Source organism: Pelmatolapia mariae, linkage group LG3_W (genome assembly GCF_036321145.2).
Source record: "Pelmatolapia mariae isolate MD_Pm_ZW linkage group LG3_W, Pm_UMD_F_2, whole genome shotgun sequence".
NCBI lineage: Eukaryota > Metazoa > Chordata > Actinopteri > Cichliformes > Cichlidae > Pelmatolapia > Pelmatolapia mariae.
The window spans coordinates 60,489,355-60,512,385 of NC_086229.1; the positions used below are offsets into that span (position 1 = coordinate 60,489,355).

General features: G+C 39.3%; 2 long non-coding RNA genes across 4 annotated transcripts in view; both read left to right on the forward strand.

The window, feature by feature from the left end:
- Positions 1-23,031, forward strand: part of LOC134624702 (uncharacterized) — a 167,076-nt gene that overhangs the window by 52,091 nt on the left and 91,954 nt on the right. The gene's annotated exons all lie outside the window — the stretch shown is intronic.
- On the forward strand, positions 9,094-12,093 carry LOC134617490 (uncharacterized). 3 transcript variants are annotated; one of them, XR_010091533.2, is made up of 7 exons: positions 9,094-9,203; positions 9,856-9,967; positions 10,279-10,381; positions 10,495-10,646; positions 10,763-10,795; positions 11,100-11,284; positions 11,741-12,093. It is a non-coding gene; the product is annotated as an uncharacterized LOC134617490 (long non-coding RNA). The 3 variants fall into 3 exon arrangements; XR_010091532.2 differs by lacking the exon at positions 9,094-9,203 and having other exon boundaries at positions 9,687-9,967; positions 11,741-12,092; XR_010573553.1 differs by lacking the exon at positions 9,094-9,203 and having other exon boundaries at positions 9,687-9,967; positions 10,512-10,646; positions 11,741-12,092.

The window sequence follows — 23,031 nt, forward strand, 5'->3', positions numbered from 1 at the left end:
ATTCCTGGTTCAGTTTGAGTTTACACATATACTCAGTGCGCACTGATTCCAGATCAGATTATGCAGCATAAGTTCTATTCAGGAAGCACCAGGACACGACAGCTGTAACCTCAAGGCACTTTATCATTACAGTAAAAACATTGAAGTCAGAAATTCCTTGAAACAGTGGAATAAAAACTACAGCAATGAAATAAAAAATCCTCATCATCATCAGCATTACAACTGAAATGTGAACTAGCAGGTACAGTCCAAACTCATAGAAACAACATCTTTGTAATCTGTAACAGTTTTTGTTTTGGGACATGTTAAACAACTTTTAAAGGGTCTTTCACAAAGATGCAATAAATTCAGGATGCCACGGACATCCATTTTAGCGTACAATCTTCAGTCTTCAATTTGAGTTTTTAGATAAAACTGAGCAGTTGTGACATCAGCAGGAGACACAGAGATAAGCTGGAAAAGCTCAGACAGTTCAAGCAGGCTGCTGTTCAGTTGGAGGCTGGTAAAAATCCAGCTGCTGTTTATGTTTTCTGTAGACCAAAAAACCAACAGCAGTAGCAACAAGAAGAATGACAGAAACCAACAGCCCAACTATCAGTCCAACAACTCCATCCTCCTTCCCTCCATCCTCTGTGTGTCCTCCTGTCTGACCTACAGGTGAGAAACAGGTGTGAGGTGTCAGCTGTCAGGTAGGTGATGAGTGAAGAACAGAACAGAATCCATTTCCTCTTCAAACTGCTGTCAGACATTATCTACTGCACTCTGATCACATCACTCAGACCAGCTGCTTTCTACAAAGTCTCATCAACAACATCTTTAGAAACAAACATCAACAACCAGGAAGCAGCTTCACCTCTGATCACACACACACTCAACTCTACTCACTCACCTGGAGGATCAACAACACTCAGGGAGATGCTGCTGATGTTCTTCCATGATTTAGTTTTCTCCATGAAGGTATGACACTCGTATGTTCCAGTGTCATTAATCGTCACATTGTTCAGAATCAAAGACACGTCTCCATCTTTCATCTGTCTGTCCTGCAGATCCACCCGGTTTACAAAAGATGGATGCTGCCCGAAAGGAACAAAGTAGTTTTTCCGAAATGAAATAACATTTTGTGGCTCAAGGTCAGGTCTTCTCCACTCCACAACTACGTCATTATTTGAAGCTCGGCATGGCAGAGTGATGTTCTTTTGTCCAGACAACGCAGTGATTTTTCTTGGGTCTGAAAGAAGAAACAACACAAAACAAAGAGGTTAAAGGTCAAAGTGCAACTGTCCCCTTCTACAGCAGCCAATCAGAGTGAAGCTCAGAGATATGCCTGATCTCTGGTTTGTGGTGGTTGGATCTCACAAATGTGACCATCAGACCTGTTAAAATACAGATGAATAAAAGTCAGCTGTAAACAAGCTCCTGAAGGTTTGCAGTGAAACACATATTTGAGTGTAAACAGACAGCTTCAATGTTCAGTATTCACAGTATCAGATATATCAAAAAAATAACTTCCAAAAAAATTTGAACAATTACTTATTTATTTATGATTTTTGAATAAAAAAATATCCTGGGTGAGGTGTTTTGGGCATATCCCATTACAAGGAGTCCACAGGGAAGACCCAGGACACACTAGAGAGGTTATATCTGGGAATGCCTTAGTGTTCTCCTGGATATGCTGGAGGAAGTTTTTGGTTAGAGGGAGGTCTGGGATTCTCTGCTTAGACTGCTGCACCTGTGACCTGGGACCAGATAAACAGAGGAAAATGGATGGATGTTTGAAATTCAAAGAAAAAAAATGATAGCAGGAGATTCGTAGCAATTAACAAAACACTTCAAACACATCAACTTTAATAAACTTAATTTGGTTTAAATGCAGCACCAGTTACTTTCCTCATGCTCAATAGCCTCCTAAGACCTGAGCATTGGTTTGGGGTGATTTTTAATTTCTTTTAAGCCATAGAGCATATTACAGAGGACACAACTCAAACAGCAAACACGGTAAACTTCTAACCACAGACCTCACACATGTCAGAGTGAAGCTTTCATTTCCTGATGCTTTCACACAAGAGAACTGGCAACAAGGTAGAGTCCTCATGGATTGCTAGCAGAGAACTCTGGCCAGAGCACATGGACTTGACTCACTTTATTTCATACAAAGGAGCAGAGACTAATGATGTCACCCTTATAGAATATTAACTATAAACTTGCGCTCATATCGACTCAATTTGCTTTGCAAGTTTCAAGTGAGATCGTACTTTTCACTCAGCCTAACGAGATGATGACTGCCTGTTTTTTTGAAAAAAGAAAAAAAAATCTCTTGGACAATGAGTAGCAGACTTTACTGACTTGCAGAGGTCAATGTCCTCCTCAGTCCTGCACCATGAGTGGCACACATACTATTAATCGATTAACTAAAACGGACTTGATTGTTACTCCAGAGAATTATCCGCAATGTAGCTGTATAACATTTTCATTAGCAATCGTATGATTTGTGTTACAATGACCATTTGTGGACGGGCCTGGCCCCCGGGCCTCGTCCATGACGCCGACATTGAGCGCAATATTTTTGTTTTCTTGCACTTAAAATCGCCAGATCAGCGTTCTGTGGACGGTTTGTTTACATTTCTAACATCTGTGATTGTTCACCCGGTTTGGATACTAGAGGAGAGGGGGGCTTTCAAGGTAAAAAAAAAAAATCCAACGGTAAATTAGAACGGACTGCAAATGCAGATTTTTAAATCAGATCTCCATCACACCATTCCTTGACCTCATCACGTTATGTACCCTAGTCAAGGAACAGTGTTTAAGAACAAAGATGTATTTGTTTTTTTTGAACTACTTTAAATCGTATCCTAAGGTCCGCTACGGCCCGAATAGGGAAGTTGACGGGCGACTGCCCTGATGCCTGTTCATAAAACCGAAAGTAAACCTGTTTGGATGACGTTTTCGACATTATTTTCCTCGCGAGTTTTTATCTGATTAGAGATGTCCTACGGTGACAGTTTGTTATTAACACGGAGATACACACCCCAGACGAAACACTGTTATTACACTACTAAAGCCCAACAGCAGTGCCGTAGCTCCGCAAACGCACATAACGCACACTGCGTAGGGCACCAAATGGCCGGTAGGGCACCAAAAAAATCAGGGTCGTAAAAAAAAAAAAAAGTAAACCATATTAATACTATAAATATCATATGCATTAATATGGTTAAACAATACAAAAGCAACATAAAACAATTTTCCCGAGAAAAGGGGTGAATCTGCTTTGTGCCCTGTCTCCAGTCTCCTCCTGGTGCCCCCCCCCCCCCCCCCCCCCCCACTCCCAGTGGTCTGTTCTATAATGCCTCAATTCGGTATTGGTAAACACCTGTTTGAACATGGCCTCGAAACGGCAACAGGAGTCGGGAGCGGAGAAAAGAAAGAAGAAGAGGAAGCGTGATGAAACTCAGGCGTCGCTTGCCGGTAAGGCAATGTTTAAATAATAATAATAAAAAAAGTTCATTATTGTAGCCCTTGCTTGCACGCTCATGTCCGTCAACTCTGTGATAGCTCCCGTTAGCAGTGTTCATACTGTGTTAACAAATGTTGCAAATGATTGATGTTGGGTAGTTTGTTTACGTTGTGGATATGAATATAGAATGGACTACTAAAAGCAACTCATCATGGTCACTCAATTGACGGTTTTCAGATAACGTTAGCAATCGTGAGACTAGCATTTCCCTCCTCAGGTTGCTAGCTGGCTAACGTCATGCATGCTACTGATTAACCTTAACTTTGGGATAGGTCAGTGATGCAGTCAAGTATTATTATCAGATTAGACAAGATTACTTTGTATGTTGCTGCATTTCAGGATATCTATAAAGACGCATATCTTATTTATGCGGCATAAATAAGATATAGGTTTCATATTACAGTGTAATATGAAACCTATATCTTCCAGTAATATAGATTTCCTACTTGCGCATTTATATCAAATTATGTACAGCATGTTTATATTGCCATTTGCCATTATGAAAATCTATACATGTAAAATATAGTTAGTAATTTTTAAATGTACCAGTGACTTACTTAATTTATTATGTGTGCCTATGCCAAGAGGCACACATATTACTATTCGTCGGATTTATTATTATTGTGTGGATGCCTCATGGCATCCACACTATTGTTTTCCTGTTTCTCTTTATTCTTTATCTTTATTATTCCTCTAGTTGCTCCGTTCTTTGCCGATTAACTACTCCCTCAGTTTTCAGCCGATTTTCACCGTTCAAACTTTAAAAAATTCTGCTCTTTCTGCTAATGTGTGCTATGACTTTTGGTGCTCATAACTTCTATACTTTTTGAGATATTGAATTTTTTATGCAATATTTTTGCCCATTGAAATGAATGGAACACATTATCAATGGGGTCACTTATTTCTGCTCGCCAGGCTGAGCTGTGTTTTAGCTCAGTGAGATGAGCAGCCGTTCTCAGACTGGGAGGCCCGGGTTCAAATCCCGCTTGTGGCAACATTTTTTTCAGTTAACAGTTAAACTTTTTTAACTCAATTTCAGCTTTTTCACCCCTTTTCAGCAAAATTTTCAGTTTTTTCACCACTTTTCAGCACAAATCCCAGCTTTTTCAACTATTTTCAGCAAAAACATCTTTTCAGCAGAATTCTGAAAAGAGTTCTGCATAACTCTATTCAGCAGAAATTCTGCTGATTGAACTCTTTTCAGCAGAATTTTGAGAATTTTCACCTCTTTTCAGCCCAAATTCTGCTTATTCACCTCTTCTGCAAAATTTTCAGCCTTTTCACCTCTTATCAGCACAAATCTCAGCTGTTTTCAGAAAATACACTTTTGAGCAGAAATTCTGCTGATTCATCTCTTTTCAGCGCAACTTTCTGCTTCTTTACCTCTTTTCAGCAGAAAATTCTGCTGATTCACCTCTTTTCTGCAAAATTTTCAGCCTTTTCTCCTCTTATCAGCACAATTCTCAGCAGCTTCTTCTCATTTCAGCAGAATTGTCCGTCTCTCCACCTGTTCTTTTTGAGAATGAGTTTGGGTCAGTGAGGTGAGTAGCTGCCTTTAGCCCAGGAGGGCCAGGTTCGAATCCTGCTCAGGGCAAAGTTTTTTTTCACCACCATACAACTTTTTGCAACTTTTCATCGTTTTCAGCTTTTCAGCAGGCAGCTTCAGCGTTAAGGCATCCACACAGCATTTTCGCAGGAAATGCAAATTTTTCTAGTTTGCAGATTGTTCTCCTTCTGCTTTTTTTTCCTGATTCCACTGCTCTTTTCAACAGATTCCACCACAAGGCATCCACACAGCATTTTCGCAGGAAATGCAAATTTTTCTAGTTATTATTGTGTGGATGCCCTCAAAGGGCTTCCACACTATTGAGTTCCTGTTTCTCTTTATTCTTTATCTTTATCTTTATACTTTATTCTTCTAGTTGCTCCGTATTTCGCCGATTAACTACTCCCTCAGTTTTCAGCCGATTTTCTCAGTTCAAACTCTAAACTGTTCTGCTCTTTCTGCTAACGACTGCTATGACTTTTGGTGTTTATTACTATTATACTTTTTAAAATATTACACTTATTTCCCTTTTTTTGTCCCATTGAAATGAATGGAAATCTTCAGAAATTCTGCTAAAACTTGCTTGTTTTTGAAACTTAACTACTTCCTCATACTTTCACCTAGAAACTCCATTCAAACTTTAAAATGTTCTCAGATTATTGGGCTATTCCTGTATGATTCAGCTTTTTCAGATCTTCTACCGTTTCAATTTCATACCACCTTAAGTTTTCAGTTGCAAAATTGTGATTTTTCAGAAAATACATGCGTTGCTATGGTTGCTATGCAATTAACTCAGAGTGAACAGTGGAAATTTCTGAATTTTCTCTTCTTGTCTGAACAACTTCTTGCTACTCGCTCAATTTCCATTCAACCCCCACAAATTATACATCAAAACGTAGGTATTTTTGCTGGCTTTCAGAAATCGTTACTGTCTTCGTTGTGGGAATTATAGAATTTTGGCAAATCTCCTCAGAGCAACACAAAGTCTGTAAAGTCTCCTTAAAGAGTCAATGGAGAGTTTGTTCAAAATCAGCACTGGATTTCTCTAATGACAAGCAGTTTCAAATCGTCATATCTCCCCAACAAAACAAAGTTGAGACATGACGCTTGTGCCAATATATCTTCAGACACCCCTTATGCTCACAATTCAAGAATTTTTTTCTCACCTATTACCGTTTGGCCATGAATTACATTTGTTTGAGGGTAGGAAATTCGTGCCTTGCTCAGATCTCTTCAGATTTCAAACTCTGGAAATGAGGCACTTTTTTCTCTCGTCAGATCTTTTTGATGGATTTCAACAGAGACCTGAAAATTCCCATGACTGTTCACCAAAGCCTGCTGTTTCTTACGGTGAAAGAATGATTTTGATGCTCCATATAGATTTAGAGTTAGAAAACGTTGTTTGAGGGCAAGTCAAGGCAGTTTTGCTTCGCCTCTACTCAGTTACAGTGTATTACAAGTCATATATCTTCAATAATTTATATTCTATCGCTGAATTAAGAAGACCTGCAGATTCCCCCATCTCTTCTGAACAAAACGGTGTCAGAATGAGCGTTGTAGCCCCTACGGTTAGGAAATTATGGCCATTTGTTCGAGGGGAATCCTGAATGTGAGAAATACACTGAAGAAAACTTATACCTCTCTATGTGTCCGTGTGTGTAAGGGCTGATTACAGCAGGTGCAGCCAATTTAGCTGACCTAGATATACCAAGCCCAGACTCTTAACAGCCACTGCTCCCTTTAGGCTCTGTGTATGTGTATGTTTGTGTGTCTGTATCAATATTTCTCCCATGTTAAAGTATTACTCCTCCATAATAGTATTTGTGCTAAATCAAAGTACTTCTACCAAATCTTAGTACTTCTGCTCAATCACAGTATTTCTGCTAAATCATAGTATTTTTGAAAAATCATGGTATTTGTGCCAAATCATGGTTTAGGGGCCAAACCAATAATATTTATTTCATGTTATGAGATTACTACTAAGTGGAGGAATGTCTGTTATGTTATAGTATATGTGCTGAATATAGTATATCTGCCAAATCATAGTATTTATCCCAAATCATAGTATTTATGCAAAATTACAGTATTTCTGCTAAAAATCAGAAATAGTACCTTTTAGCAGAAATGTTTGTCAAAAGATATTATTTATATTAAAACATAGTATTTCTGCTAAATCATACTATTTGTGGGAAATCATAGTATTTGTACTAAGTCATAGTATTTCTGCCATATCATCATATTTGTGCCAAATCATGGTATTTTTTTTGCCAAATCATGGTATTTGTGCCAAATCATGTTATTTGTGCCCAATTAATATTTCTGTTACGTTATAGTATTACTACTAAGGCATAGTATTTCTACCTAATCATAGTATTCCTTCAAAATCATAGTATTACTGCAATTTTGTAGTATTTGAGCAAAATCGTAGTATATGTGCAAAAACATACTATGTCTGCTAAATCACAGCATATCTGTTATGTTATTGTATTACTACTAAGGCATAGTATTTCTACCTAATCATAGTATTCCTTCAAAATCATAGTATTACTGCAATTTCATAGTATTTGAGCGAAATCGTATTATTCGTGCAAAAACATATTGTCTGTTAAATCACAGTATATGAGTTATGTTATAGTATTACTACTAAGGCATAGTATTTCTACCTAATCATAGTATTCCTTCAAAATCATAGTATTACTGCAATTTCATGGTATTTGAGCAAAATCGTAGTATTTGTGAAAAAAACATACTATGTCTGGAAAATCACAGTATATCTGTTATGTTATAGTATTACTACAAAGGCATAGTATTTCTGCCAATAAGAGTATTTGTACTAAATCATAGTACTTGTGCCAAATCATAGTATTCCTTCAAAATCATAGTATTACTGCAATTTCATAGTATTTGAGCGAAATCGTAGCATATGTGCAAAAACATACTATGTCTGCAACATCACAGTATATCTGTTATGTTATAGTATTACTACTAAGTCACAGTATTTCTGCCAATTCGTAGTATTTGTACTAAATCATACTACTCGTGCCAAATCATAGTATTTGTTGCAAATCATAGTATTCAAATCAAAATATAGTATTTGTACCAAAGCATTGTATTTGTACGAAGTACAGTATTTCTGCCAAATCATAGAATTACTGCAATTTCATAGTATTTTGAGGAATCCCTTTTGTTACAGTATTACTTCTAAGTCATAGTATTTGTACTGAAACATAGTATTTCTGCCAAATCATAGTATTACTGCTATTTCATAGTATTTGAGTGAAATTACAGTATTTCTGCAAAAACATTGTATTTCTGCTAAATCATAGTATTTCTCTCATCTTCAAGTACTCAATTATAGTATTTGTGCCAAAGTTTAGTATTTCTGCCAAATGATATTATCTCTGCTAAATCATAGTGTCTGCCAAAGCATAGTATTTGTGCCAAATTATGGGATTTTGCCAAAACATAGTACTTGTGCCAAATTATAGTATTTGTGCCCAATTAATATTTCTGTTATGTTATAGTCCCAGATAGCAAGACGACATTGAATCTATGTTGATTTTTCATCCGAACCGTCGTATATGGTCGGGGTTGAAATGCCAATGTTGTAACAACATTGAAATACTGTGGTAAACCGACGGTCTTACTATAGAGACGTTGTAACGATGTTGATTCACCGTTGTTTTTTTGTCATTGATATTTGATCTATTTATAGTCGACCAGGTGACAACAACAACATCGAGAAAACGTCTATTTATAGTTGACGATCATTCGGCTCCGGTCACCATCAAAAACCATCGATTTGTAGTTGAGCATTAAATTGCATTGCAACTGATCGGGTATAAAGTACCAGAGAAAGTAGATTTATTGTTCATTTGTTATCAATGACTTGGTCTAGTTCACCAGCTTTAAAAAAAATCGTGTCTACGTGCAATTTATGTATAGTTGACCGGGAAATTAAAGCAGCGATCACTTGGACTATTCCGCAGCACCCCTCTCACATTGGTACCCCCCCCCCCCCCCCCCCCCCCCAGGTATTCATTGTCTTCTACAGTAGAGCGGGACATTTAATTTACTCTCAGCGGAATTGACCGGAGAAGGCATCAGTTCATGCACTGCACTGGCCCGCACCACGATTAGTATAAGGTAAGAATGAATGATTTTTTTTCCTACTCGGTATTTCCATGTTTGCATTTGAATAACATTAAAATGTTGTACATTAACGAGTTTTTTTTTAATGTTATTTAAATTGTGTCTACTTCTTACAATCCGGCAACAAATAAATTGCACTGCGAACAAAGTATATCAACAAAGAAAACATTTTCGTTTCATAATTTCTTCGTTATATTCCCTTACAAAGCTAGCTTTAACGCTTCGAGGTTTCCTTTGTTCTTGCCGTCGCCTCGGCACTTGACCCAGACTTTCGCTCTGTAGTTGCTTAGTACTATAAAAAATTCTAAATCTGTGATATATGATTGATAAACGTAAAGTTAACTGTATAAACGTGTTCAATGACTTTGTTACTTTTGATGATTGGAGAGCACTCGCTTCAATTCGCACACTAAAACTTTAGACTCAGTTTGAAGGCTCACGCAGCATGCCCACGTGACTGTACGTCGCACGCTCACCTAACTTTACGTTGCACGCGTACATGACTTTCCGTTTGTGCCTTGAATAATGAATAAGGCTACGTCCACACGTACCAGCGTATTTTTGAAACCGCTGATTTTTCTATGCGTTTGCACCTTTTGTCCACACGTAATGTATGTCTGGCCATACATTGTGTTTGTATTTCCAGGCACATTTCACGAAGCAGAACGCAGTCTTCAGAGATATCCACGTGAACGCTGTGATACGTCTGACCTTCAGTCCGAAGAAGAAACCCAGACCAGTCTTAAAAGAAAGCACAAGTAAAACCTTTATATTCACAAACATATCTTTGATTGTTAAGAATTTATGATCTTGTCTTTTATACATATCTGTGGTGCTTGCATACTGCAATATCGCCACATAATATAGTCCAAAAAGTGGAAGTTTGTAAACTTTTTAAAAATGCAAAGCCGTGTACACTTGTGCACTTCAAAAATTCATTGTATACTGTACCTTCTTGCACGTCTCTGTTTCCTGTGTGTGTTGTTAGAAATCAAACTAACTTTAGGAAACAATATGCCAAAAGCATATTTACAATTACTTAAGACCGTTTTTAATTTCTTTTCTTTAGACCAAATCCCCTGTACACATATACGGACTCAGAGGATGAGTTTTTTTGTGGGGAAAGCCTACAAAAAAACGGTTTCCCCAGGCCCCTCGAGTGAAAATACCAGGTAATAAAATACTGTCTAGTGTCTGTGTACATATCTATGTCTGACACGAGGAAACTTTTTTGACAAGTTGTCTGTATTCTTAAATACTTAAAAAATTATCTTTTTCTAAACAGCCCTCATCACTCCGCAGTCTGCCCCCCAGCCCACTGATAGCAACCATCATAATGCCCCACCCAGCTTCCGGCACCTTTCGCCACTCCGGCACAAACCGACACAGCTTTGCGATCTCGCCAGCATGCAGAGTCTGATGTCTTCCCTATAGATGGTATGCTTTTAAAAAAGCTTTAAAGCTGCATCACAATGTCATTGTACTCTTATCTAAAAAAAAAACCTAATTTATACTCCTGAATGTCATCTTGTTGTGATTTTTTTTTTCTGTAGATTCCAGAGACTCTGTGAAGCCACTATTACAAGGCAAGTTTGAAAATCTTGGAATTTCACAGTTTACATGGTATAACAAATATATGTGACAGGCAAAAACTAGTAAACACTTTTAGCAGTTACAAGAACTAACAAATGAATATCCAACAAAAGGGAATAGAAATACATTGCACTGCCAATACTTTGGTTTATTCTTTGTATGACTTGAAAATCAGGCTTTAGGGAAAACTAAATGACATGTTTCTATCATCAATTACATGAAGTAAACACACAGGCACTTGCATACACATTTAAGACATGAGACACGCTAATTCCATCTCATAAAATGTGTCTATAGGTGAGACGCTTTGCGTTGATTGGTGCTGCTGGACCACACTGGAGGTGCGAGTCCGCCGTGTAATGGTTTATGCCATTACAAAGGAGCTGGCCTCTGTACTCAACTGGACAGGGGAAAAAAAACCAAGGACCAGACAAAGCAAAAAAGGGCATTTAAAGAGACAGCGCCGTGCAGATGCATATTTGGTAAGTTTTAACATTTATTGTAGTTTTATGAGCCTAAAGTGAACAATAAAGGGATCAATTGATGTGCTGGGTGCGTTTCACATTTCCTATGTCTGTTTTTTGCTATATTACTTTGTCTTTCTTAATAACAAGACTTTCATGTCCGGTTAATCTGGAGATGGAGTTTTTGGTCTTCGGCTTGTTTTGTCCTCGGGTTGTACACTTTGTACAGCCCGAGGACCCATGTTTTCTTTTTTTTTTAAAGGATACACGGCACACCATGCTAAGACATATCGCATTTTCAGCTTATAGCTCTTTGGGAATCAAAGGCGGCAGTTTGCTGATTTCCGCCTGGTGACTTTCATGTTTATCAGCCTAGGAGTTTACATACTTTCTCCCTACTGAAGACAATTAACAAGAGCTTATTCATGTGCTCTAATTCCCTTTTTTTGTGTGTGTGTCTATTTTTTGTCCTAGATGGCCTGGCGCAGCAGGTAGGGGCGAACTCTATGTCTGAGTTGGTCTTTGCTCAAGCAGTCCAGAAATGGCTCAGATATGCTCCAGATCGTACGGGTGGCGCGCAGGACGCACATCATCCATCCCCATCCCGGAGTAAATAATAAAAAGTGACGTGAAACATAGAAATGTAAATAGGAAACTTTGTCTTTTAATAAAGTATTTTGCAAATGATACATGTCTATTGACCTTTTTTGGTTTTTTGTTTTTTTCAATAAAAAGCAACTGTGCGAAAGAGGTGGAAAATCAACACCATATCTCAACAGTGTTTCAATATCAGAATCTGACATTGTTTCAATGTCAACAGTGTTAGAAAATATAACGTCGAATCAATGTCAGGTTTCAACATTGATTCAACATCAAAACCTGACGTTGTTTCAACGTTAAAAATGGGTGCAAGAGTGATGTTGGGTCAACGTCACACTTCAACGTTGCTTCAATGACGTCGCCTGATATTGACTCAACATTGTTTCAATGTTTCCTTGCTATCTGGGGTATTACTACTAAATAGTAGAATTTCTGTTATGTTCTTCCAAATCATAGTAGAGTGAAATTATAGTGTTTCTGCAAAAACATTGTATTTCTGATAAATCATAGTATTTCTGTTATCTTAAAGTACTTGCACTCAATTATAGTATTTGTTCCAAAGTTTTGTATTTCTGCCAAATTATATTATCTCTGCTAAATGATAGTGTCTGCCAAATCATAATATTTGTGCCTAAGCGCAGCATTTGTACCAAAACATAGTATTGCTGCTATATCATAGTATTTGAGCCAAATCATAGTATTTGTCCTAAAGCATAGTATTTCAACAAAATCACAGTATTTCTGCTATGTTATAGTATTTGTGCTTGTAGAAAAACCTGTGTTAGTGTTAGCTACATTACCCAGCAGCCTCTGAGCAGTGAGGGAATTCATGGGACTTCTGAGCTAGATGGTGTTCCTTCGTTCCTGGGCTAACGATTGAGGAGAGAGCTGCTGGGAAGGGGAGCAAATAGCCCATCCTGTATTTGTTGGGGATGGTGTGTGTCACATAAACGTGAGTTAATGTTCCATGCTTAAGATGTTTACCCTGCTACTTGTGTGTACTGGTTTTAGTTACCTTTAGCGTATGTGCTAGTTAGCGATAGCTATGGCAGCCCAGTTATTTTATTGTTTTGGCCTTGTTCCTGCTTTGTTTGTTCACCCTGCAAATTTATGTGAATTTGTACACTGTAATATCGCTGTATTATGTAGTGGCTAAGTAGGAGGCTGACTGTTACTAAGTGCATCAGTGTACATAAGTCATCTCTTGTGTTGGAGTGCCCTCTTGTGGCGCCTTTTGGGTAGTGATTTAGTAAACGTGAACACTGCATCTCTCTCGTCATATCTCCGCGATGGAGGCACAAAGAGCTATGAAAATCGCAGTCAAAATACACCAAAGTCCGCTGATTCACCCAGTACAAGAATTATGCTGCCTAGTTTTTGAGTTACACGACGTTTTGTAACTCCAAAAAACGGCGTTTTTCGCCTCTCACCGCGATCTATTTCTGATTGCTGATGTCTTTGTTTTTTAGCTGCCCACCCCCTTCCCAGGTGGCACAATCAGTAATGACACGGCTCTGCAGCTCAAAGGTCGTGGTTTCAATCCCACCTTGGTCAACTTTTTTTTTTTCACTACAAATTTATACACTATCACAGACCTGTAATTTATATTGCTAATTTTCTTCACTACAAATGAGTAGTGCAAAAACATACTATGTCTGCAACATCACAGTATATCTGTTATGTTATAGTATTACTACTAAATCACAGTATTTCTGCCATTTCAAGGAGGCTGACTGTTACTAAGCTTTTTTGGCTGTTTTTAGAAAAAAAAACTGTTTTCAGCAGAAACTCTGCTGATTCATCTCTTTTCAGCGCAAGTTTCTGCTTCTTCTTTGCCTCTTTTCTGCAGAAATTCTGCTGATTCACCTCTTTTCTGCAAAATTTTCAGCCTTTTCACCTCTTATCAGCACACTTCTCAGCAGCTTCTGCTCATTTCAGCAGAATTGTCCGTCTCTCCACCTCTTCTTTGTAAGAATGTCTTTGGCTCAGGGAAATGGATAGCCGCCTTGAGACCAGGAGGGCCAGGTTCGAATCCTGCTCAGGGAGGCATTTTTTTTTTCACCACCATACAACTTTTTGCAACTTTTCATCGTTTTCAGCTTTTCAGCAGACAGCTTCAGCGTTAAGGCATCCACAAAGCATTTTCGCAGGAAATGCAAATTTTTCTAGTTATTATTATTATTATTCTTCAGTTTCCGCCTGAAATTTTGCAGCGAATCTCGCCTCGCAGTTTTGAGACAAGCTTCATATATGTTACCTCATTTTGTGCGGCTGGATCAGGAATGGTGTGCTATGACTTTTGGTGTTTATGACTATTATAGTTTTTTAAATATTAATATTTTAGTGAAAATTTTCCCGCGCTTCTCTGCCAAACAGTTTTGACAATAGGGTTACATATGTTAGATCATTTTGTGCGGCTGGAGCTGGACTAGTATGGTATACACTTTTGGTGTTTATGACTTTTATAGTTTTTTAAATATTAATATTTTAGTGCAAATTTAGAAAGATTCTTCTTTTGGCGCCATAGAAACAGACTTCATTTGTGGTGTGTTGGCTCCATCTTTTGGTCCCACTGATACAAATTTCAAACTTCATTTGTGGTGTGTTGGCTCTCTCTAGTGGTATGCCGGGAGTAGTACGGCCTGTCTACCCTTATTTGGATTACCGTAATGATGACAATATCAACGGTGCGCACAGCGTCGCTGCTTTCAGGAGCCATTGGAATTTTTAAGGTTGCGCAAATCATTCAATAGTTACGGTAATGCTTGGTGGAAAACTCAATATCCCACAATTCATAGCACGCCTCTGCCGAGTCAAACAATGGCGGCCATCACTTAGTTTTTATTTTCCTCTTAATACTGTTTCTAGGTCACAAAATAAACTTTTAAGATATTTTCAGGCGAGAATATAGGTGTGTAAACTTCAAATATCTGCTCATTTTGTCAAAACATCCCATATTAGCGACAATGTTCTGACGATGTCGTTTCTGCTTGAGGCTAGCTGGCTAGTGTGGCTAGCGCGGCTTTGCTAACAAGCTACAGCCGGCCTGGATGACAGTGAGAGCGGCTTACTCTGGTTTCACACCCGGTCCTTCGTAAAGTCTCGTGGTCACAGCTGGACTTATTTTAAATAAATAAATGATTTATTTATTTATTCATTTTAGTAACGGTATAAACAGTGAAAGGTGGTGGATTGGCCAGATGTAAACTTCAAATATGTGCTCGTGTTACCAAGACATCCCATATTAGCTCTGATGGTTTCGGTGCCTGCAAAGAGCTAGACAGCTAGCTAGCTAACTGGCTGTCTTTTTGACTCAGGGTCATAGCTGGACTTATTTTTCGTTTTTATGAGCCGATGAGGGTTTTTTTTTAGTAACGGTACAAACAGTGAAAGGCGGTGGATTGTCCAGATGCTGGTCGATGTGGAAAAAATAACTGAGTTGTTTGGTGGTCGCTGACGCGGAGCTACAACCGAGGGCAGCTATCCACCGGTGTGTGTCAGACAGAGCATGCAGGGAACGAGGCGGCGAGGCGACCGCCGATCAACCGGTGGTAGATCGTGGATCAGGGAAACCGAAGGCAGGAGAAGCAGGCGGCTGCCGGTCAGAGCGTGAGGTGAACTGAATTTCAGGTAAGAAGTTATGAACTGCACTCTATTTGGGTCAGATATAAACCGAGTTTAGGTGTAGTTTGGTGGAAACCAGGAGATGACCTTACCGAATCATCAGAGCTGAACTGGTGATGGAGAAACAGGTTTACCTTTTTTTTAGGTGACATGAATGAGTTGAAGGGAAGTTATGAACTGTTTCTGAGAGAAATAAACACCAAGCTCCTTTTTTATTTAGCTGACAGCTGGTAACTGTGCAGGGGCGGATCTAGCAAAGCTTTTGCCAGGGGGCCAGGTAGGGCATCTTACAACCAAAGTTTGTATAATAATACACAAGATTGTCTATAGACCATTGTTAATCATTCAGAACACTGTGTAAAAATAACAAAAAACAAAAAGTGAATGCAAAAGTGCATAAATATTTATTTTACGTGATTGATGTGTGTGGCGGGGCGTGGTCTGCAGTGCCGCTGCAGGGGAGGTGGACCCACCTGAGCGGCATCTGCAATCACGCCTCTCTGGCGTAGTCTGTGCTCTCTCGGCTGTTTTTTGGGTGTGTGTCAGGCTGTGAGTTGAAAAGCTACAGCCGGCTGTGTGGGTACACCAACCATGTGTGAAAAGTGGTCCATAACGTAATGCTTCAAAGCGTGTTCATGCAAACATTGTCGGGTCTGCCGTGGTACAATGGGACTTCTGCTCATGAAACTATGTGCACAGCGTCTGCAAATCGGGGCTGTACAAAGTCACTTCATCTTTACCCAAAATTGTAAGCTGTCATCTGTGAGGTGCGAGCGGTGTTTGTTTTTACCATAGTTCATGGTGGAGAATGGCTGCTCTGCTGAGTTTTGCTCTCTGTAGCTGTATGAATGGCAAACTACACTGTTTACCAGCGGCATAGGCACACTTAAAATTTCTTCTGAAATTTTCGCTTTCTAGTTAGTCTTATAATGCAATTTTTCGTAGGCCTACTGTAGATTCAAAATTGTATTTCTGTAAAATCCCTGAATATTTTCTCTTGTATGCAGGGTCAATGCTTAAATATGTTCAAGGAGGATCTCAAGGACAGGATGAACCATCCAGTAGTAGTGCCATCCCTGGACATCAACCACCAGCCATTGTAGACCCTGCAACAATCCCTAGCCAAGAAGAACAAGAACCATCAACCACCAGTTCAGGTACAGTTCCATACACAAGTACCACTGAGAGTCCTGTCACTGAGAGACTATCAGAAAGTGACACTGTGGAGACATGTGTGCCCCCTTCAACCGATCCTGCTCTTTGGCCAGCTCACATTGTAGATGCTGATCGTGTTGAAATTGTGCGGAGAGGTCCTTTTAATGTCAGCTCTGATTTTAATTTTCCAAAGGGGCCTGATGGAAGAGCATTTCACACTAGCCTTAAGTTCAAAATTCTTCCCAATGGAGAAAAGGTTCACCGGAGCTGGTTAGTGTACTCTCCGCAGAACAATGCTGTGTTCTGCTTTGCATGTAAGCTTTTCAGTGTGAAGGATATAAAGCTGAGTACAGAGGGCTTCAGTGACTGGTCGAACATCAACATCCGTTTGAGGGGTCATGAGTGTAGCCAAGACCACATACAGTGCATGCTTAAGTGGAGAGAACTGGACACACGGCTAAAGAAAAGCATGGCAATAGATCAACAGGAGTTGACCTTACTAGAGGCAGAAAGGAAAAAGTGGCGAGAGATTCTCAAATGATTACTCTCAATAACTCTCTCACTGGCTTCCAGAAATTTGTCTTTTAGGGGCTCTTCTGACCGTCTTTATGAGCCGGACAATGGCAACTTCTTTAAGGAAGTAGAGCTTATGGCAACATATGACCTTGTAATGGCAAATCACTTGGCCAACATAAAAGATGAAGGTTCCCACACACATTACCTCAGCCCTGAGACACAGAACGAACTAATTCAGATTATCTCTTCAGAAACATTCCGCGCCATTGTGAAGCAAATCCAGTTGGCAAAATACTTCTCCATCATTCTTGACTGTACTCCAGATGTGAGTCACACTGAACAAATGTCAGTCATAGTACGCATTGTTTGTTTCCAAGCACAACCAGATATTAAAGAATACTTTCTTGGCTATATAAATGTGGAGCAAACAACTGGCCTTAACCTGTCCAATGTTGTCCTTGACAAGTTGAAGGAGCTTGGCATTCCATTTGAAAACTGTCGAGGACAGGCCTATGACAATGGGGCCAACATGAAGGGGAAGAAGCAAGGTGTTCAGGCCAGACTGCTACAATTAAACCCGAGAGCATTGTTTGTGCCTTGTGGAGCTCACACGATGAATCTGGTCATAGCTGATGCTGCCAAGTCCTCTCCAGATGCAACTGGCTACTTTGGGTATTTGCAGAAGTTGTTCAATTTCTTTTCCAGTGCCACCCAGCGATGGGCCATTTTAACAAAACATGTGAAATTGACACTTAAATCTTGGAGTGACGTTAGATGGGAAAGCAGGCTTCAAAGTGTAACTGCTGTCCGGAGTCAGACAAAAGAAGTGAGGGATGCTCTCCTGGAGGCCAGAGAAGCTGTAAGTGATGCAGTCGCAAAGGTGGAGGCTCAAGTGCTTGCTGAGGAAGTAGCCTCATTTCGATTTTTGATTTGCTCCATCGTGTGGTGTGAACTTCTTACAATCACAAACCAGGTGAACAAGTTACTACAGTCCAGCTCCATGCAGCTCGATGTTGCTGTCAGGCTCATTGACACTGCCAAAAGTAACCTCTCTAAATACAGACAGTCTGGGTTTGATGAGGCTGTGTCAGCTGCCAAAGAACTCTGTGAGGCCCTGAACATAGAACCACAGTTGAAGGAGAAAAGGCTCAGGAGCACAAAAAGGCAGTTTGCATATGAAGCTGTTGATGAGCCCCTCCATGATGCCCTTAAAAAGCTTGAGGTCACATTTTTCAATTGTGTTGTGGACTCTGCTTTAATGTCCCTACAGGAGAGGTTTGAGACCATGAATCAAGTGAAGGAGAAATATGGAGTGCTGCTTGATTTCAGCAAAGTGAATGGGATGTCCAAGGAGGATTTAAAAAAACACTGCACTGAAGTACAGAAGACACTGACAGATAAGGGAGTAGCTGACATTGATGGACCTGAGATGATGCAGGAAATCATCAACCTTCCTCAGCTGCCACCACAGACGTCTGCTTTGGAAATGCTGTCATTTTTACATGACAATCAGCTTCAAGAGGTATATCCCAATCTGTGGATTGCTCTGCGTATTGCACTGACCCTGCCTGTCACAGTTGCCTCTGCTGAGCGAAGCTTTTCAAAGCTCAAACTCATTAAAACGTACCTGCGTTCATCAATGGGGCAGGAACGTTTAAGTGGTCTGGCTGTTATCAGCATCAATGGTGACGTGGCTCAGAAGCTATCATATGATGACCTTATAGCTGATTTTGCAACCAGAAAATGCAGGCGTGTGCCTCTCTAGGGCATACTCTGACAATTAATTGTAAAAATGTTTAACATAGTTACTTAAGGAATGTGGCTTTTGTGTTCAAATTCTTATTTTTCTTATTTAAGTTTCTTATTTAAATTCTATTGTGAAACTATTTGTAAATATATTAATAATAATACTATTATATTATATATATTATTTTTTTATAAAAAAAATTACACATTATTGCCAGGCTCTTTGTTCTTGTTCCAATGTTCAATTTTTGTTTCAGTATTTATTTGTAACAGTATTTTTAACCTCCTTTAACCTTATTTATTTGTTTAACTGTCATGTTTGTTGTTATTTAATTAAACAAATTCCACTGAGAAATTCAAAAGTATTAATGTTTTTTTTGTTTTTTTTTCAGTGGCGGGGGGGGGCACCATAAAGCATTTGTGCTTAGGGCACCCAAATGGCTAGCAACGGCCCTGCCCAACAGGGTAAACCGAAAAGGGACTGTTGGAGTTTGAGCAGAGGTTAATCCACTACCTGTGGCAATCCGAGGGTGGATTTAAAAAAAGTGCGTGCACAGTGGAAATACTTAACAACAATGTGAGGAAAAATATTACTTGGGATAATTCACATTTTAATTGTTTGCGTTCCGAACAGGCAATGGTGCAGTCACCTATATTGTCGTTTGCAGTTGTAGCTGCGCACGGAGTTGTCAACAATTCAACTTATTTGTTTGTTTATTTATCTTACAACTGACTGTTCTGTCCTGTTGAAAATATCATGACGTTAGTGAATAGTTCATGATTTAAACACGAAATATTCACAATCCTTATTTCCTGGTTTGTCGTCCGTGGGTCCTAAAAAGCCACGCCCACAACACAGAGGTTTCACAGTTGACAGTACCTGTTAGGAGCCTAGAAAGGCTACAATTTGACGTTTTTTCGCTTCTGAGATAAGCACATGTTTGGCTGTTAACGTTAGGTTAGGTTCACTAGTACTGTGCCAAAAAGTGATTAAAAGTATTTGCCAAAAGATTGCTGAATTTAAACTGTTGCAAATCACTTGTTTACCTAAAATCTGTCAAACAGGTATCAAAACCCTCTTATGAATGAAATAAACCCTGCAGTCACCCTGCAACAAACAACATTCCTGTCTCAAGGTCGCAGCTGCAATCAGTTTTTGGCAAAGTAAATTTATATATCCAATATTTATCCAGAAAAAAAACTAATTGACATTAAAAGACTTTGTATGCATGATATGCCCAATAGGGCAGCAGAAACAGCAACAGATTATATAATGGTTCTAAAATCATCTGGAAATCACTATTTTGGCACAACACTGGCTAACAACATCAGTAATGCTACTATTTAAATACGTACGGTCAGTTGGAGCTGTGGCGTGAAAAAGCGTTTTCACATTCTAACCTGCAGCTCTTCTCTCGTCTGACCCAATCTATAGCCTTTTCTGTAGTGATTCTGCATTTTAGTCTTTGATGTCTTCAGTCAGTCAGCTTTTGATTTTCCTCTGTTCTGGACTCTGCTCATCAGCGACGGTTTCCTCGGGGCTCCATTCATGCTGCAACATTCCTGCTTCTACAGGTGTCCAGTTAATTCACTCTGACCCCCTCCAGATAAGAGTTGCCAGTTCTCACTGTGTTGTAGATCACATTTTTAGTGTTCTGGGTTATGGCTGTGACTTTTGAGGTCTGTATTACAAAGCAAGTTAATCCTGAATTTCACTAGAGAAGACAAATTCCCACTGCGTAGTATAGTGGGGTATAGTACACAGCCAGGCATTCTTTACATTAGCTGGTTTGACAAAAAAAAAAAAAAAGCCTCAACATATTTACTTGGAGTTTGGAACACAAAAAAGGGACACAAGCTGTATGATCAAATAAGCTCCAAAGTCAGTGAATACAAAAGATTCAAATTGCATATATAAAAACTGGTCGAAGTAGTCTAAGGAAGTTGGAAAGAAATGCGTCTGGACTTCCAGACACGTTTCTTTTCAAGCTCCTTAGACTCAGTTACTTGGATGACTGAGAACCTTCACAAACATAGTAAGCGTAATAAAATCTGACAAATTATATTCATTCACAACACTTTATCACCTCTGCAAGAAATTAAATGCCACCTGCACCTTCTTGGAGTCTATGTTATATATTTTGTATATATCTTATACCTTTGAGTCTTCTGGCTGGTTTTGCTACAGTGGATCATCTGCCTCCATCTCACCCTATATACATCCACAAATCTCCTCAGAGGTCTTTCGTGTTTTCCTTCTGCCTGGCAATTTTCAACATCCTTTGTCTAATATAGCCACTATTTATTCTCAGCATATGTCCAAACCATCTCACTCTTCTCTTTAAGCTTGTATGCAAACTGTCCAACCTGATCTGTCCCTCTGATTTGCTTAGTTCTAATTTTGACTATTCTAATTGCTCCCAATGTGAACATTAAAACAGGAGGCCAAGCTGAAGGTGACATAGCTGAAAATGCTTTTTTCAGTGCCACTATCTCCAAGACATGCATCTTAGCAGGTCTCACTACCATCTTGTAAACCTTCCCTTTCACTCTTACTGCTACCTTTTTGTCACAAATCACCCCGACACACATCCCACTTCACCCTGTCTGGACTCTCTTCTTCATCTCTCTGCATGGCTGTTGCTTTCGATGGTTGATCCCAGGTATTTAAACCTAACTACCTAGGTTATCTACTTCTTACAGCTTCATTGTTACATGTTACTCGATCTCATTCATGCAAATTATTCTGTATTACTCTTATTGGCATTTATCTCTACCCTCATCACCCTAATCTGCTGCACATTCATTCAAACTCTCTCTGCCTAGCCAGTCTCATTCCCTCTTTCATTAGTGTCCCACTTTGTATACAACACACTCAGCCTTTTCCTTACCACCAGTTTTTGCTACATGCCTAGCCTCCCAGTACTCTGGTCTATTTTCTTAATTTCCCTGACTATACTTCTTTGTAAATCCCTTCCTTCAAATAACTTCAGGATCACTTTTCTTTGTCCTCTTTCCTCTGTCTAGAGAATACATCAAACACCTTCTTGGTAGTTTCTCTCAGCAATAAAGCTGTACTATCCCAGCCATCTGGTAAGTCTTCCCTAGTACCCAGAGCCTGTTTCAACTCCTGTATGACATTTTTCCTTCTCAAACTTCCAATATGTAATCCTTATATGTGAAGTGAGTGAAGGCTTCTCCCTTCACTCACTTCCTCTTCTTGATGTCCAAACTCATCCTACAGACTACCATTTGATGCTGCATAGCTGCATTCTCCCCTGGCGACACCTTGTCTCCTATCTCTTTCTGATTGCATCTTCTGCATAATATTTAGTTCACCTGTGTGCTCCTTCCTCCACTTTCATATATTTCTCGAAGTTCATCCCTGTTCTTGAAGTATGGCTGCACCACAGCCATTTCCACTTTTGGAAAATCTGTCTTTCTGTATTTCTCTCCTAAACACCACACCTACCCAACACCTCATAACCTCTGTTCCCTTCACCTAAATGTCCATTGAAGTCTGTGCCAATCACCACTGTAACATATGGTCTTCTGCACACATGATTTATCTACTGTCCATCATATGAGCCAGCCAGCCCGCCCATTACCAGTTGTAGTCTATTACAAGTCATTACAAGTAAAAAACATAAATAGCTCAAACGTGTTATTTATTTAAGAGAGAGAGAGAGAAAGAGAGGGGTGTCTTCCAGCTCAAAAGTGCTGTAGCATTAATTGTCACTGGTTGGCTGTTCACTGCAGGTTCAGCGCTCCAATGGCCAGTCAGCAACTGAAAAATAAAATAAGACATGTTCTTAATGCTCTTGTAGATGATGATAAAGAAACCACATACAAAAAAATATGACAGCAACACTTTCTTTAAGTTATCTAGAAGGTTCCAGTAAACACAATAGAAAACCTTAAAATAAATTGTGACAGTGGATTTTATTTGATTAAATAAAATCCACTGTCACAGTGGTTGTGACATTGATCTGTAAACAAGGGCCTGATATGTTTGAAGGAACAGCAGAAACACAAGTCTACAAGCAAGTTAACGGAGTTAGGTTTATAATTACTTCACAGATGGACAGCCTCACAATATTATAGTTAAATCTGATGATACACAC